The sequence below is a fragment of the Sturnira hondurensis genome, unplaced genomic scaffold, assembly GCF_014824575.4.
Source record: "Sturnira hondurensis isolate 20B ecotype Veracruz unplaced genomic scaffold, ASM1482457v3 Scaffold0004248, whole genome shotgun sequence".
In the NCBI taxonomy this organism is placed as follows: Eukaryota; Metazoa; Chordata; class Mammalia; order Chiroptera; family Phyllostomidae; genus Sturnira; species Sturnira hondurensis.
The window spans coordinates 332810-347584 of NW_028076879.1; the positions used below are offsets into that span (position 1 = coordinate 332810).

Here is a 14775-nt window from a genome sequence, read left to right on the forward strand (position 1 = left end):
CATATCACACAAAATAGACTTAAAACAAGGGTCATGAAAAGAGACCCAGAAGGACACTTCATAATGCACAAGGGAAGAATATGTCAAGATGACATAAACATTATAAATATACATGAACCCAACATAGGAGACCCAAATATATAAGGAAAATCTTGGAAGACTTCAAGAAATATATAGACAGCAATACAATTATAGCAGGGGATTTTAACACCCCACTCTCAAAAATGGACACATCTTCCAAACAAAATATCAGCAAAAATATTGCAGCATTGAACAATTTCCTAGATCAAAGGGACTTAATTGGTATATATACAACCTTTCATCTCAAAGAAGCAAAATACACATGCTTTTCAAATGTACACAGAAAATTTTCTTTTTTATTTTTAAAGATTTTATTTATTTATCTTTAGGGGGAAGGAAAGGAGAGAGGGAGAAAAATATCAATGTATGGTTTCTTCTCATGTGTCCCCTGCTGGGAACTGGCCTGCAACCCAGGCTTGTGCCCTGACTGGGAATCAAACCACAATCCTCTGGTTTGCAGACACATGCTCAATCCACTGAGCTATACCAGCTAGGCCCATACATGGAACATTTTCAAACAGAGACCACATGATAGGACCCAAAACAAACCTTAAGAAATTCAAAATAATTGAAATTATATTAAGCATTCTCTTGACCACAAGGAACTGAAACTCAAAACCAACATCAAGGAAACAATTAAAAAACACTCAAACTCGTGGAGATGGAATAGTGTGCTATTAAATAATGAATGGATCAAGGATGAGATCAAGGAAGGGATCAAAAAGTTTTGTTTTTGGTTTTTTTTTTTAGTATTTTAAAGGTTTTGTTTATTTGTTTTTATTTTTTTGAGAAACAAAAGATATGGTTTTATTTATTTTTTTAAATAATTTTTTATTTAATTCTTGTTCAAGTACCGCTTTCTGTCTTATATTCCCAACCCTGCCTGCCCCCTGCCCCATGCTCCCCACCTCCCTCCCATTTCCACCCCCCACCCTTAGTTATTGTCCATGTGTCCTATATACTGGTTCATGTGAGTCCAGAGGGGAGAGGGGAGAGAATCATAGGGGAAAAGGGGATGGACTCACATGATCAAAAAGTTTTTCTAAAGAAGTGAAAATGAACACACAACAACCCAAAACTTTTGGGACACCGCTAGGGTGGTCCTGAGAGAAAAGATCATAGCAGTACAAGCCAACCTAAAAAGGATAGACACATTTCAAATAAACAACCTAATCCTGTATCTACATGAAATGGAGGAAAAACAACAATGACAATGCAAAGTGGAAGGAATGCAATGACCAACATTGGAGCAAAATTAAACAACATAGAAACTGGAAGAACCATTCTAAGGATCAATCAATACAGGAGCTGGTATTTTAAAAAGGTAGACAAAATCAATAAGCCTTTAAGCAGACTTATCAAGAAAAAAAGATAACCCACATAAACATAATCAGAAATGAAAAAGGAGAGATTACAATGGATAACCCAGAAATACAAAATGTTGTAAGAAGTTATGGTGAAGAATTTGAACTATATGCCAAGATATTTGAAGACCTAGGTGAAATGGACACATATCTAGAAAAATATAATCTTCCAAAACTCAATGAAGTACAAGCAGAAAGCCTAAACAATACTGAGCTGACAAAATTGAAGAAGTAATTTTAAAAAACTCCCAAAACACAAGAACTCTGGGCTGGATGGTTTCACAGGAGAATTCTATAAAGCATTTCAGGAAGAGCTAACCCCTATCCTTCACAGATTATTCAAAAAAAATCCAAGAACACAGAAGACTCCAAAACTCTTTTTATGAAGCCAGCATCATCCCAATCCCAAAACCAGATAAAGACATAGCAGAGAAAAAACTTTAGGCAAATACCACTGATGAACATAGATGCTAAAATCCTCAACAAAATATTGGCAAACCACATCCAGCAATACATTAAAACATCATACAGCATGACCAAGTGGGATTCATCCCAGGGATGCAAGCACGGTACAATATTCATAAATCAATAAATGTAATACATCACATAAACAAAGTCAAAAATAACATGATTTGCAATAGATGTAGAAAAAGTATTTGATAAGGTACAGCACACATTTATAATTAAAATACTCAGCAAAGTGAAAATAGAGGAACATTTCTGAACATAATAAAGGCCGTATTTTAGAGACCTACAGCCAACATCATACACAATGGGCAAAAACGAAAAGCTCTCTCACTAAGATCAGGAACAAGACAAGGATGTCTGCTTTCCCCACTTCTGTTCAAATAGTATTGGAAATTCTAGCCAGCACAATCAGATAAGAAAAAGAAATAAAAGGCATCTAAATTGAAAGGAGGAAGCAAAACTGTCATTGCAGATGGCATTACAGTGTACATAGAAAATCCTATAAGCTCCACCAAAAAACTACACAACCTAGTAAGTGAATTCAGCTAAACAGCAGGATACAAAATCAATATTCAGAAGTCAAAGGCATTTTTGTGCACCAAAAATGAAATATCAGAAAGAGAAATCAGGGGGGAAAAGTCCCATTTGGTACAGTAACAAAAAAAAATAAGTACCTAGTAATAAACCTACTAAGGAGGTAAAAGACCTGTATGAGGAAAACTACACAACACTAAAGAAAGGCATTAAGGAAAATACAAACAAATGGAAGCAATTAATGGATTGAAAGACTTAACATCATCAAAATGTCCATACTACCCAAAGCAATTTATAGATTCAATGCATTCCCTATGAAAGTACAAATGACATATTTTTCAGATATAGAACAAACATTTCAGAAATTTATATGGAGGACTTCTGGCCAAGATGAAAGTGTAAGGTGGAAACACTGCCTCCTCGCACAACCAAATTTAAACGCAACAAAGTTTTTGTAACAAAAATGCAGCCAAAACACAGAAAATTGAACTGTACAGAAATTCAACAACAACAAACCATCCTGCCAGACTGGTAAGAGGGGTGGAGTGAGCAGCAGAGTGGGGTCGCACAGGAAAGATCCGCTGGACCAACCCAGGTGCAGAGGATCGCAGGTGGAGGTTGGTGGATCCCAGGCATGGGATGGCAACAGGCAGACCCAGTGAGGGCCCAAGGAGGCTGGCTGACTGTGGTCACACATTCCTGCTCAGATAAACCAAGCAAAGGAGCCAACAGTGAGACCAACCACTCAAGCCTAGGCCCCAGCAATGGGAATTAGAGCCTGAAAGGCTCCACTCCTCATACATAACAGGTGTGAACAGACCAAAACATTAAGGCTCAAGAACAGCTCAAAGGCCCAGAGCCAATAATTCTAAGCTACCAAGAGATAGCCAACCTATCAGATGCAAAGTTCAAAACACTGGTGGCCAAGATGCTCAAAGAACTGGTTGTTTTTAGTCACAAATTAGATGAAAAAATGAAGGTTAAACTAATTGAAATGAAGGGAAATGCACAGGAAACCAATAGTGAAGGAAAGGAAATTGGGACTCAAGTCAATGGAGTGGACAAGAAGGAAGAAAAAAATGACCAAACGGAACAGAATAAAGAAACAAGAATTCAAAAAAAATGAGGAGAGATTTAGGAACTTCCAGGACATCTTTAAATGTTCCAGCATACAAATTATAGGGGTACCAAAAGGGGAAGAGGAACAGCAACGAGTGGAAACTTATTTGAACAAATAATAAAGGAGAACTTCCCCAATCTGGCAAAGGAAATAGACTGCCAAGAAATCCAGGAAGCTCAGAGAGTCCCAAGGAAGTTGGACCCAAGAAGGAACACACCAAGGCACATCATAATTACATTAGCCAAGATTAAAATGAAGGAGAGAATCCTAGAAGCAGCAAGAGATAAGGGGACAGTCACCTACAAAGGAGTTCCAATCAGACTGTCAATTGAGTTCTCAAAAGAGATCTTACAGGCAAGAAGGGGCTGGAAAGAAGTATTCCAAGTCATGAAATCCAAAGACCTACATCCATGATTGCTCTATCCAGCAAAGATTTCATTTAGAATGGAAAGGCAGATAAAGTGCTTTTCAGATGAGGTCAAGTTCAAGGAGTTCATCATTACCAAGTCTTTATTACATGAAATGTTAAAGTAACTTATCTAAGAAGAAGACAATAAAAAATATGAACAGTGAAAGGACAGCAAACTCACACTTATTAACAACCACACCTAAAACAAAAGCAATCTAAGAGGACAGCTAGATCAGGAGCAGAACCATAAAAATGGAGATCACATGGAGTGTTAGCAACAGGGGAGTGGGAGGAGGAGAATGGGGAGAAAGTAACGAGAATAAGTAGCATAGACAGTAGGTAGAAAATAGAGCAGGGGGAGGGCGAGAATAACATGGGAAATATAGAATCTAAAGAACTTGTGACACATGGACATAAACTAAAGCGGGTAATGGTGGGGGAAGGGTGTGCAGGGGGGAGGGGAATGAAGGGGGGGAATAGGACAACTGTAATGGCATAATCAATAAAATGTATTTTTTAAAAAGGAAAAAGAAAAAAGAAATTTATATGGAACCATAAACAACCCCAAGTAGCTGCAGCAGTTTTGAGAAAGAAGAACAGAGTAGGAGGAATCACGATGCCTGATATTAAACTGCATCACAAGGCCACTGTAATCACAGACTGCATTGGCATAAGAACAAACACATAGACCAATGGAACAGAACAGAGAGCCCATAAATAAACCCAAGGCTCTATGGTCAATTAATATTCAACAAAGGGGGCAAAGCATAAAATGGAGTGAAAACAGCCTCTTCAACAAATGGTCTTGGAGATCTGCACAGATACATGCAAAGCAAAGTGAAACTGTATTACGAACATACACCATATACAAAAAAAAAAAAAACCTCAAGGTGGATAAAACCTTAAATAGCAGTTGTGACAACATAAAAGTCTTAGATAAAGACACTGGCACATAAATTAGGTATTCCATGCAGCAATATTTTCACTAATATTTCCCCTAGAGCAAGGGAAATAAAGGGAAGAATAAACAACTGGGGTCTCATCAAGATAAAAAGCTTCTGCAGGGTTGAAGACAATAGCATTAAAATTAAAAAGAGTACCAATCATAAGGGAAAACATATTTGCCAATGATACTTCCTACAAAAGTATGATCTCCAAAACATATTAAGAACTAGTAAGACTCAACTCCAAAAAGACAAAGAACCTAATTAAAAAATGGGCAAAGGACTTGAACAGACACTTCTCCAAGGAGGACATACAGAGGACCCAGAGACATATGAAAAGATGCTGAAGGCTCAGCATCACTAGCCATCAGAGAGATGCAAATTAGAAACACAATAAGATACCACTTCACAACAGTGAGAATAGCCAATATAAACAAATCAATAAACAGCAAGTGTTGGAGAGGATGTGCAGATAAGGGAAACCTAGTGCACTGTTGGTGGGAATGCAGACTAGTGCAGCCACTGTGGAAAACAGTATGAAATTCTCTCAGAAAGCTAAAAATGGAACTGCCTCTTGACCTGGCAATTCTAACGTTGGCATTATACCCTAAGATTCCTAAAACACCAATCCAAAAGAACCTATGCACCCCAATGTTCATAACAGCCCAATTTACAATAGCCAAGTGCAGGAAGCAACCTAAGTGCCCCTCAGTGAGTAAGTGGATCAAAAAGCCATGATACATTTATATTATGAAATACTATGCAGCAGAAAGAAAGGAGGAGCTCCTGCCATTTGTGCCATCATGGATGGAACTGGAGAGCATTATGCTAAGTGACATAAGCCAGGCAGTAAAACACAAATACTCACCTTCAAGTGGAACCTAATCAACAAAACAAACAAGGAAGCAAATTATGACCAGATACATTGAAATTAGGAAGAAACTGACAGGCCAGAGGGCAAAAGAGACAAGATAATGTCAGGGAAAGGGTGAGGAGTTTACAGAAACATGTAAAAAGGACACATGGACAAAAACAAGGCAGGGTGGAATCAGAAGAAGGAGGTCGAAATACCTGGGGTAGTGAGGAGAGGTGGGGGGAAAGTCAGAAAACTGTATTTGAACAACAATGAAATTCAGAAATATTTAATAAAATAAAAACTGGAAAGTAAAATACATACAGATGTGTTACCAGAGACATTAAAATTAAGAACAATCTAACAGTAACCAGAGGAGAGGTGGGAGGAGATAAAGTAGTAGTGACTGGAACGATTTTCAGGAACAACTATAAAGGACACATGGACAGAACGAAGAAGGGGTGAGATCAGAGGTCAGTGGTAGGGATAGCTGCAGTGGAAAGAATGGCAGGGGGTGCTCTCTGTACTTGAACAACAATTAAAAGACAATAATAATAATAATAATAATAATAATAAATTTCTTTTGATTGAGAATGACATCACAATTTCTTTATACATCTAGTATTTTATTGACTTCTAGACATTGTGAATATTATATTATGCATTTTCTTTCATTTTCAAAAATATTGACGTTTTGCTGGTATATGTTTGTTTCAGCAGGCGCAGACTTGGATTAAATAAAACTAAAAACTCTTTTTGGGGGGCAGCCACTCAACTCTCAATTTGATTCTTCATCCTTAGCTGTAACCCATTTTATGCACAAGTTATTCAGGGGCTATTAAAATGAAAACATTTGGGCTGGAAATTTTAAGAAACTTGCACAAATTCACACTGCTAGAATTCATTCCCAGCTACCATACTCTAGTCTTTAAGTAATTTATAATCTTCTGTCACCATGCTACACCTCTCCAGATATTGGACTGAAAAAAAGATAAAGGGGCCTTTGGAGAGGCTGGTATGGAAAACTATGGAAATATTATTGAATTTGAGTTCTCTTTATGCTTTACTTCTCCAGATTCTAAGCAAAGAGGAAGTGGTATAGAAAGGACTTGGTACAGATCATTTTTCTCATTCCAGCACCTACATTATTCTCTTCCCAATTTCTATCCATTCAGCTCTTTTAGTTGCCACTCCTTTGGTGAGTGAATTCTGAGTATCAAACACCAATGTTCCAAGCCATATTGTATGTTCTTTTTATATGACCAGTTCACTCTTTTCCTTTTGCTTTTGGTAGAAAAAAGATTAAACTAGACTTCTTCTAGCATGGAACTATGTGGTTATTGTGTTGAATAAAATGCAGTAATAGATTTAAACCCTTAAATTATGTATTTAAGGGTGTATCATGCAAGCACTTCTAGAACACACAAGGAAGTAGCTACTGTCCCAGGGAGACCAAGAATAACCCATATTCCTAAGTTGGTGGGACCCACATTCTGTGCTTCTTTAATTCTCTGTGTCCTTGGATAGATGAAGTTGGAGCAGAAGGGCAATTACGCAAGATAATTTTTCAGGATTAAAAAGGTGATTTCATTTGCTGGGTGTCCTTTAGCTTTCACCTGCCCCATAGATCTGTCCATGAAACACCTGCAAAGACACATTCAGCATGCTGACACCTGCCATGATAAGGAATACCCTGATCCTACTCCTGATCTCCCCAAACGAAAAAGGCTACTTATTGCACATGTGGGGCTATACCAACAGACATTCAACCTGAACTAGGATCATGGTGTCAAGAAGGAGACAAGATGGTAAGGTATTCTCTGAGCCAACAGTGGCTCACCTCATCTGGCCCTTTTTAGGTGCTGCAGGCTTCTATCTGTGCCTCCCTGAAAAGACCCTGAAAGATATCACAAGGCTAAATGAATCAACCAAAACAATGTAGCTGCTTTTCTGATGAATAAACTGCTAGCACCCCACTGGGACCACAGAAGTGTCATAGGTTTCTAACTCATTAGCTTCTCTTGGACCAGTTCACAGCAGGGACAACACACTGTGCTCTCAGTCCCCTTGGGTTCTGGGTACCTCACAAAATTAATTATCTTTGATTTAACAAATCCTGAGAATGGCCCAACCTACATCTAAGAATAGCAGAATTTTCATTCCCAGGACATCGATGAAATTACAAGAATGCCATTCTCATAGGTTGTATTAACAAGTAAAAGAAGCAGACATTGACAGCATATTCTCATATGCATAGGAAAAACATGTTATCTGGCTGTTATTTGGCATCATTTGGGGTTCTCTGAATGTAGCTTCCCAGGACGACATATACTGGCATGATCACAATCTTAACGCAGAGCTCTTGTTCTTTTCTCTCAATATGGACAAAAATAAGAAGTGGTCTAATACTATGAGGCAAAACAAAATTTGAACAGATGCAGTGTTGGCAAGAGTCATTATTCAACACATTCAGGGCGTGAAGCATATTTCCTTTTCATGTCTTTAAATGGAGTTCCTGTCACCTTCTTTTGGCCATCTACAGCTGGAGAGATGTGTGTGAAGTAGACAGAAGCCTGCCAGTAACACCCTCAGCAACTGGCAAGAACAACCAGGTAAGGACTAGGATACATGATATATGACCTATTCTGCTTCTTTTTTCTCCCTCTTTTTCTTTTGCCCATCCTACCCTATGGTCAACTGGGAGCCTATCTTTCATAAATAGTCCTATTCCAACAATGATGATACTGTGCTGCTTGAGTGACCAAAAGAGTCAGAGGCCCATGTCCATTAAGTCTTACAGACAATGAGAGACACATGTTATCAGGAGAACAGAGCACAAGAATCAACAGTGGCTTCTCTTCAAATAATTCCACAGTGATTCCTTTCAACCTCCAGCCTTTGCAGGAGATACACATGCACTCACACAGATGCACAAAACGTGAACAGCACACTCATGGCCTCACACTGCATTTAGAGTTTAAAAGGATGTGAGTGCAACTAAACTAATTTCTCTGCTGTTTATGGAATCTCCAGAAAAGACAGGCTGCTTTACTCTGCATTGTCTTTTATTTTGTACAGTTTAGATTTATTTTTCAATAAGTAGTATATTCACATGGCTTAAACTTCTCACTATATTGTACACCTAAAACTAATATAAGCAATATAAGATGATATATACCAACCTACTCTTTTAAAAAACACAATGTGAGAGAAAATGTACTAAAAACTACACAGGAAAATCTCCCTCCCTCTCCTGTGTCTCATCCACCCAGTCGCCATACTTCTGACAAGTAATCACTGTTACTTGCTTCCTGTTTACTCTAAAAAATTTCAATTGTTTTTGCTATTACAGTTGTCCCCATTTTTTCCCCAGTTCACCACCTCCACTTAGTTTCTTGCCCCCCACCTTAGGCTATCACCACACCATTATCCATGTCCATGGGTCCTGCATATATGTTCTTTGACTAATTTTTAACAAACATACTAATCGACAAAATATATATTAGTTTTGGAGGTGGGATTAAAATGTTTATGTTTGGAACAAGCAAGGGAATAGTAATAGGAACAGGAAGAAATATTCCCAAATATGGGAATTTCTTGATCACTCAGTTCCCCACCAACACCTTCTTTCTTCTGTTTTTACCCTGGTTGCTTTTACTCCTTTGCTGTGGATGTTTCTTTTCTCATCAGTGAGAAACGCAGGTCCTCTAAATTGTACTTCCATGTTCAAACTGAACCTGAATCTAGGAAACATCCAGGTGAATTTCACCAAAAATTTTTATATACCACAGACATTTATGTGTTAAAACAGCACACAGCTAATATAGAACATAAGAACAAATTTGTTTTGAGTGGTAGAAGTTATGATTTATGACAAGCCTGGAAAATGCTCCCTGCCCGCATAGGAAAAGGAAGGACGCTGCATTGAATGAGTTTGATGTTTTGATAAAATACTTTGTATTCATAATGTGAAACATGTCTTGAAAGTTGGTACTCAACTGTAGCAAACAAGGAAAGAAAGAGGATGTGAGGTTTCTGGTCTGAGACTCAAGGAGCTAAGAGGAAAGCTTGTGGGGGAATGAGGGCTGAGGTTTCTTTGTCTGCTGAGCCAGAAATGGTCAAGAGACAAGCTTGAGGAGAGTGGACATTCTGAAACACTTTGATCTGCCTTAGTCAATAGACCTTCTGTGCTGAGTGAGGGAGAGGTGAGGGTCAGCTCTGCGCAGTGGAAAAGACAACAGCTGCTGAGGCCAGGAAACTATAGAAGTGATTGTATTCATAAGGGCCATTGGAAGAGGTCAACCAATGCAGCCATGTACTGAACCCCACTAATCCATCCACTACACCTAGAGCTAGCTCTATGGGGTGTGGAGAATACAAAATCTAATGAACACAGTCCCTGAATAGTGTGGAGACCCTTGGGAGAACATGGGGAAGACACCATTTATTATGATCATATCTGGTTCAGTTGCACACAAGTGGATGATCTTGGGGATTTCAGCTGCCAGCAGACAAGATATGGTGATTTATGGAGACCATGTATAGGGTGGAGGGTGTGGGTCTTGGAACTAAGTGACTGAGACTAGATCCATTTCTGCCCATGCTGGATGTGGTCATTCATTTTTTATTGGGGGTAATGTTCTTTACTTATAATTATTAAATAATTAATAAAGTAATGTTTACTTAAAAGTATTAATTACTACTTCAAGAATATTAATTCTTTCTATACTGTATGTTAAAATCAGCTTCCACTCTTTCACTTGCTTTTTTATACTTAGTGTGTGATCTTTCCTATTAAAAGGAGAAATTTTTAATTTAATTTGATGAAACCAATATTCTTTTCCTTTATTGTTCCTTCCATTCTTTTTAATTAGAAAGGCCACCCTTGTCCTGATATAAAATATCTGTTTTGCTTTATATTCTTCTGGTTGCTTTACAGTTATAACTATAGATATAATGCTTTAGTTACCTGAAATTCATTCAGCGAACACTGTGAGGAATGAATCTAAATTAATTTTCCACAGAGAGTGAAGTAGCTTGTCCCAGCATCATTTGTTCAATCTCTCTCCCCTTTCCTACCATTGGCAATGCTGCCTTCAACAGAACAAAACCTGACGTGTATTGTGTTCTGATTCTGGGCTTCCTATTTTTGTCTTTCATGAAGAACATTTTAAATTATATTTTATTGATTATGCTTTTGCGATTTTTCGAATTTTCCCTCCTTTATCCTCACTCCACCCTGCATACCCCAACCCTCCATCATCCCTCCTTAGTTCATGTCCATGGGTTGTACATATAAGTTCTTTGAGTCTTGTTTCCTATACCATTCTTGACCTCTCCCTGTCCATTTAATGCCTACCAATTATGCTTCTTCTTCCTGGTACATCCCTCCCATTCTTTTCTTCCTCCTCCCCACTAAAAACCTTCCATGTGGTGTCCATTTCTCTGATTCTGTTCCTCTTCCAGTTGTTTACTTAGTTTTTGTTTTCATTGTTTTTCTTTCTTTTATTTTTTTAGGTTTATTTGTTGATAGTTGTGTTTGTTGTCATTTTACTGTTCATATTTTGATGTTCCTTTTCTTAGATAAATTCCTTTAACATTTCATATAATAAGCCCTGGCTGGTGTAGCTCAGTGGATTGAGCACGGGCCTGTGAACCAGAGGACCGAGGTTCGATTCCCAGTCAGGGCACATGCCTGGGTTAAAGGCCGGTTCCCTGCAGGCCAACTCCCAGCAGGGGACGCACGAAAGGCAACCATACATTGATGTTTCTCTCCCTCTCTCCTTCCCCTCTAAAGATAAATAAATAAATAAAATCTTTTAAACATTTCATATAATAATGGCTTGGTGATGATGAAGCCCTTTAACTTGACCTTATCTAGGAAGCACATTATCTGCCCGTCCATTCTAAATGAAAACTTTGCTAGATAGAGTATTTTTGGATGTAGGTCCCTGCCTTTGATGACTTGGAATAATTCTTTCCAGCCCCTTCCTGCCTGTAAGGTTTCTTTTTAGAAATAAGCTAACAGCCTTATGGGCACTCCTTTGTAGGTAACCCCTTCCTTTCCCCTCCTGCTTTTAAGATTGTCTCTTGTCTTTATTCTTGGGTAACTTAACAATGATGTGCCTTGGTGTGTTCCTCTTTCGGTCCAATTTCGTTGGGACTCTCTGGTCTTCCTGGACTTCCTGAAAGTCTTTTTTCTTTGCCAGACTGGGGAAGTCTTTTTCCATTATGTGTTCAAATAAGTTTTTAATTTCTTTCTGTTGTTCTTCATTTTCTGGTACCCCTCTAATTTGGATATTCCATGCAGTTTGACTTTCTGGTAATTCTGGTTGTTTCTTGATTTTAGATTGGTTGTTTTTCTCTTTCTGGCTGTGTGAGGAAGTGAAGGGTTTCTACCTATGCGTCCATCATGGCCAGAACTTCTTCTGGTGAAGATTTTAATGAGAATGGAGCAGCAAACAACTGCCCTGGGATACCTACAGAGAGAAGGAAGACAGTTTGGTGAGAGCTGTCCATGGTCAGTGAGTGAATAGGACACAAGATGCCATTGTCACCTGGGGAGCAGTTATTTCAGTGAGTGCTACTAGGGCTCACGGATTCATAGGACATATTTTACTTCGGAGGGAAACAATTAGCAAAGAGTTAGAGACTAAATCTTTGGATCAATTCCTCACCTGAAACACTGTTCCATTCCCAGAATTTCACCTAGAAAGAATATATTTGCTTTGTTTGACATCTTTGTGTCTCTGTAATGATATTTTCTGCATATTCTTATGGCCAAGACTCCGTTAAATCAAAGCTACATATGACCTACTAACAAAAAGATTCAGACCGTTTCCTATGCTTGATGTTACCTCTATCTAACTTTCTCTTTTTTCTATTCTATAGTGTTTATTTATTCACATGCTGGACACTCACTGAGTATCTATGTTGTACCATGCTCATGGCTAATGCTACATTTTAAAGATGAGTAAAAAAGGCACTTCCCTGCCTACTCTCAAGGTGTTCACTCCAGTGAGAGTGCAAAGGACACGGGAAAGTAACTCAATGGACACAATTCAGAAAAAAAATCTGCTGTGATGGGGAAGGCACAGGGACATGAGAGGCATGAACCTGAGTTTGTTGTAAAAATGTAAGTCAGAGGATGCTTCCTAGAAGAAGTAGCACCTTAGCTGACGTCTGAAGTTTAGCTAGATGGATAAATTAGAGAGGGAAGAACATTTCAGCCTAAAAACTAAGTTGGGAAAAATCTTAGGATGGATTAATATCATAAGGTCCACATGAATGCTACAAGAGTTATGCCAACAAACACCTCAAGCCTAGCCCTGAAATGTGTTCATTAGGTTGATGCTTATATGATAATGCTTAAAAACAAACAAATGCTCTCCCATTAGAAAAAAAATCTTTGCTTTCCCACAACACCAAACAGACACTTGCTAATATTCCATCAAAATCCATGAAACTGCCATTTCATAGTTTGCAAGCAGTTAAACATTGGGTATTTCATATGATTCCTCCTCATACAAGAAGATCAACATTGGCATGTTGAATAAGTTTCAGAGTTCACAATCCAGGGCTCATCAACCTCATTCAATTATACCTCCTTTATGCTTACAGATAAATGGGAGGGGAAAACCTGACCAGCATCTCTGAATTTTTCCTGCTGGGGCTCTCAGAGCAGCCAGAGCAACAGGAGGTCCTCTTCGGGCTGTTCCTGTCCATGTACCTGATCACAGTGGTGGGCAACCTCCTCATCATCCTGGCCATCATCACTGACGCTCAACTCCACACACCTATGTACTTCTTCCTGGCCAACCTCTCCCTCACTGACACTAGTCTTGTGTCCACCACAGTCCCCAACATGCTGGCAAACATCGGGATCCAAAATCAGCTCATCTCATATGCAGAGTGTCTATCACAACTATATTTTTTTACACTGTTTGGATTACTGGATGCATTTCTCTTAGCAGTCATGGCCTATGACCGCTATGTAGCCATATGCCACCCACTCCATTACACCATGGTCATGACACCTGGGCTCTGTGTCCTCCTGGTGTCTGCATCCTGGATCATGAGTGGCCTCTCTTCCCTCCTACACACACTGTTGGTGAACAGCCTGTCCTTCTGTGCAGAGCACGTGATCCCACATTTCTTTTGTGACATTATCCCACTTCTGAGACTGTCCTGCACAGACACCTTCATCAATGAGCTGGTGATCTTCAGCATCGGAGGTCTCACGGTCCTGGGGTGTGTGCTTTGCCTTATTATCTCTTACGCATACATTTTCTTGACAATCTGGAAGATCCCCTCCACTCAGGGGAAGCAGAAAGCCCTTTCTACCTGCAGCTCTCATCTCTCTGTGGTCTCTCTATACCTCGGGACCGCTTCTTCTATTTATTTAAGTCCCCCCTCATCCCACTCATCACCGAATGGTGCAGTTGCATCAATAATGTACGTAGCAGTAGCCCCAATGCTGAACCCCTTTATCTACAGCTTGAGGAACAGAGACATCAAATCTTCCCTGAGAAAGCTAATTTGGGTTAGGAAAATTTATTCCTCTCAGTGGTAGTGACTTCACATCCACTATGGGGATCTCCCATCAGGTGTACTCACCACAGGTAAGCAGCGAAGAGCAAGAGAGGGAGAGAAAGTAGAAACTTACTTCTAGGACCTGTGATCTGAACTTGAAAACTTCATTTCTAACCTATAAGAGTGCATCAGAACAAACAAATTTTCACACAAATATTCTTAGCTAAACTTCTTTAAACCACACTGTTCTAAACTCATTGCCACCCTGGTATATGATGTGATTAAAGATGTGCTTGAAAACCTTTGAAAGCACAGGGAACAACTCATGACCACTAGGGATATCTGGTTGTGCAGTTGTATGTGGCTGAGAATGAACTCCAGGGAAAGATAACTTTTTCCCTCATCATTGTGACCTGGATACCTTGGGTTCCTACCAACAGTGCCTCCTTTTACATTGGGACTCCATGTGT

At 39.1% G+C, this 14775-nt stretch overlaps 1 pseudogene; it reads left to right on the top strand.

Moving 5' to 3' along the window:
* The first annotated feature begins 13283 nt into the window (after window positions 1-13283).
* On the top strand, window positions 13284-14345 carry LOC118986253 (olfactory receptor 1G1-like; annotated as a pseudogene).
* Window positions 14346-14775: the final 430 nt, after the last annotated feature.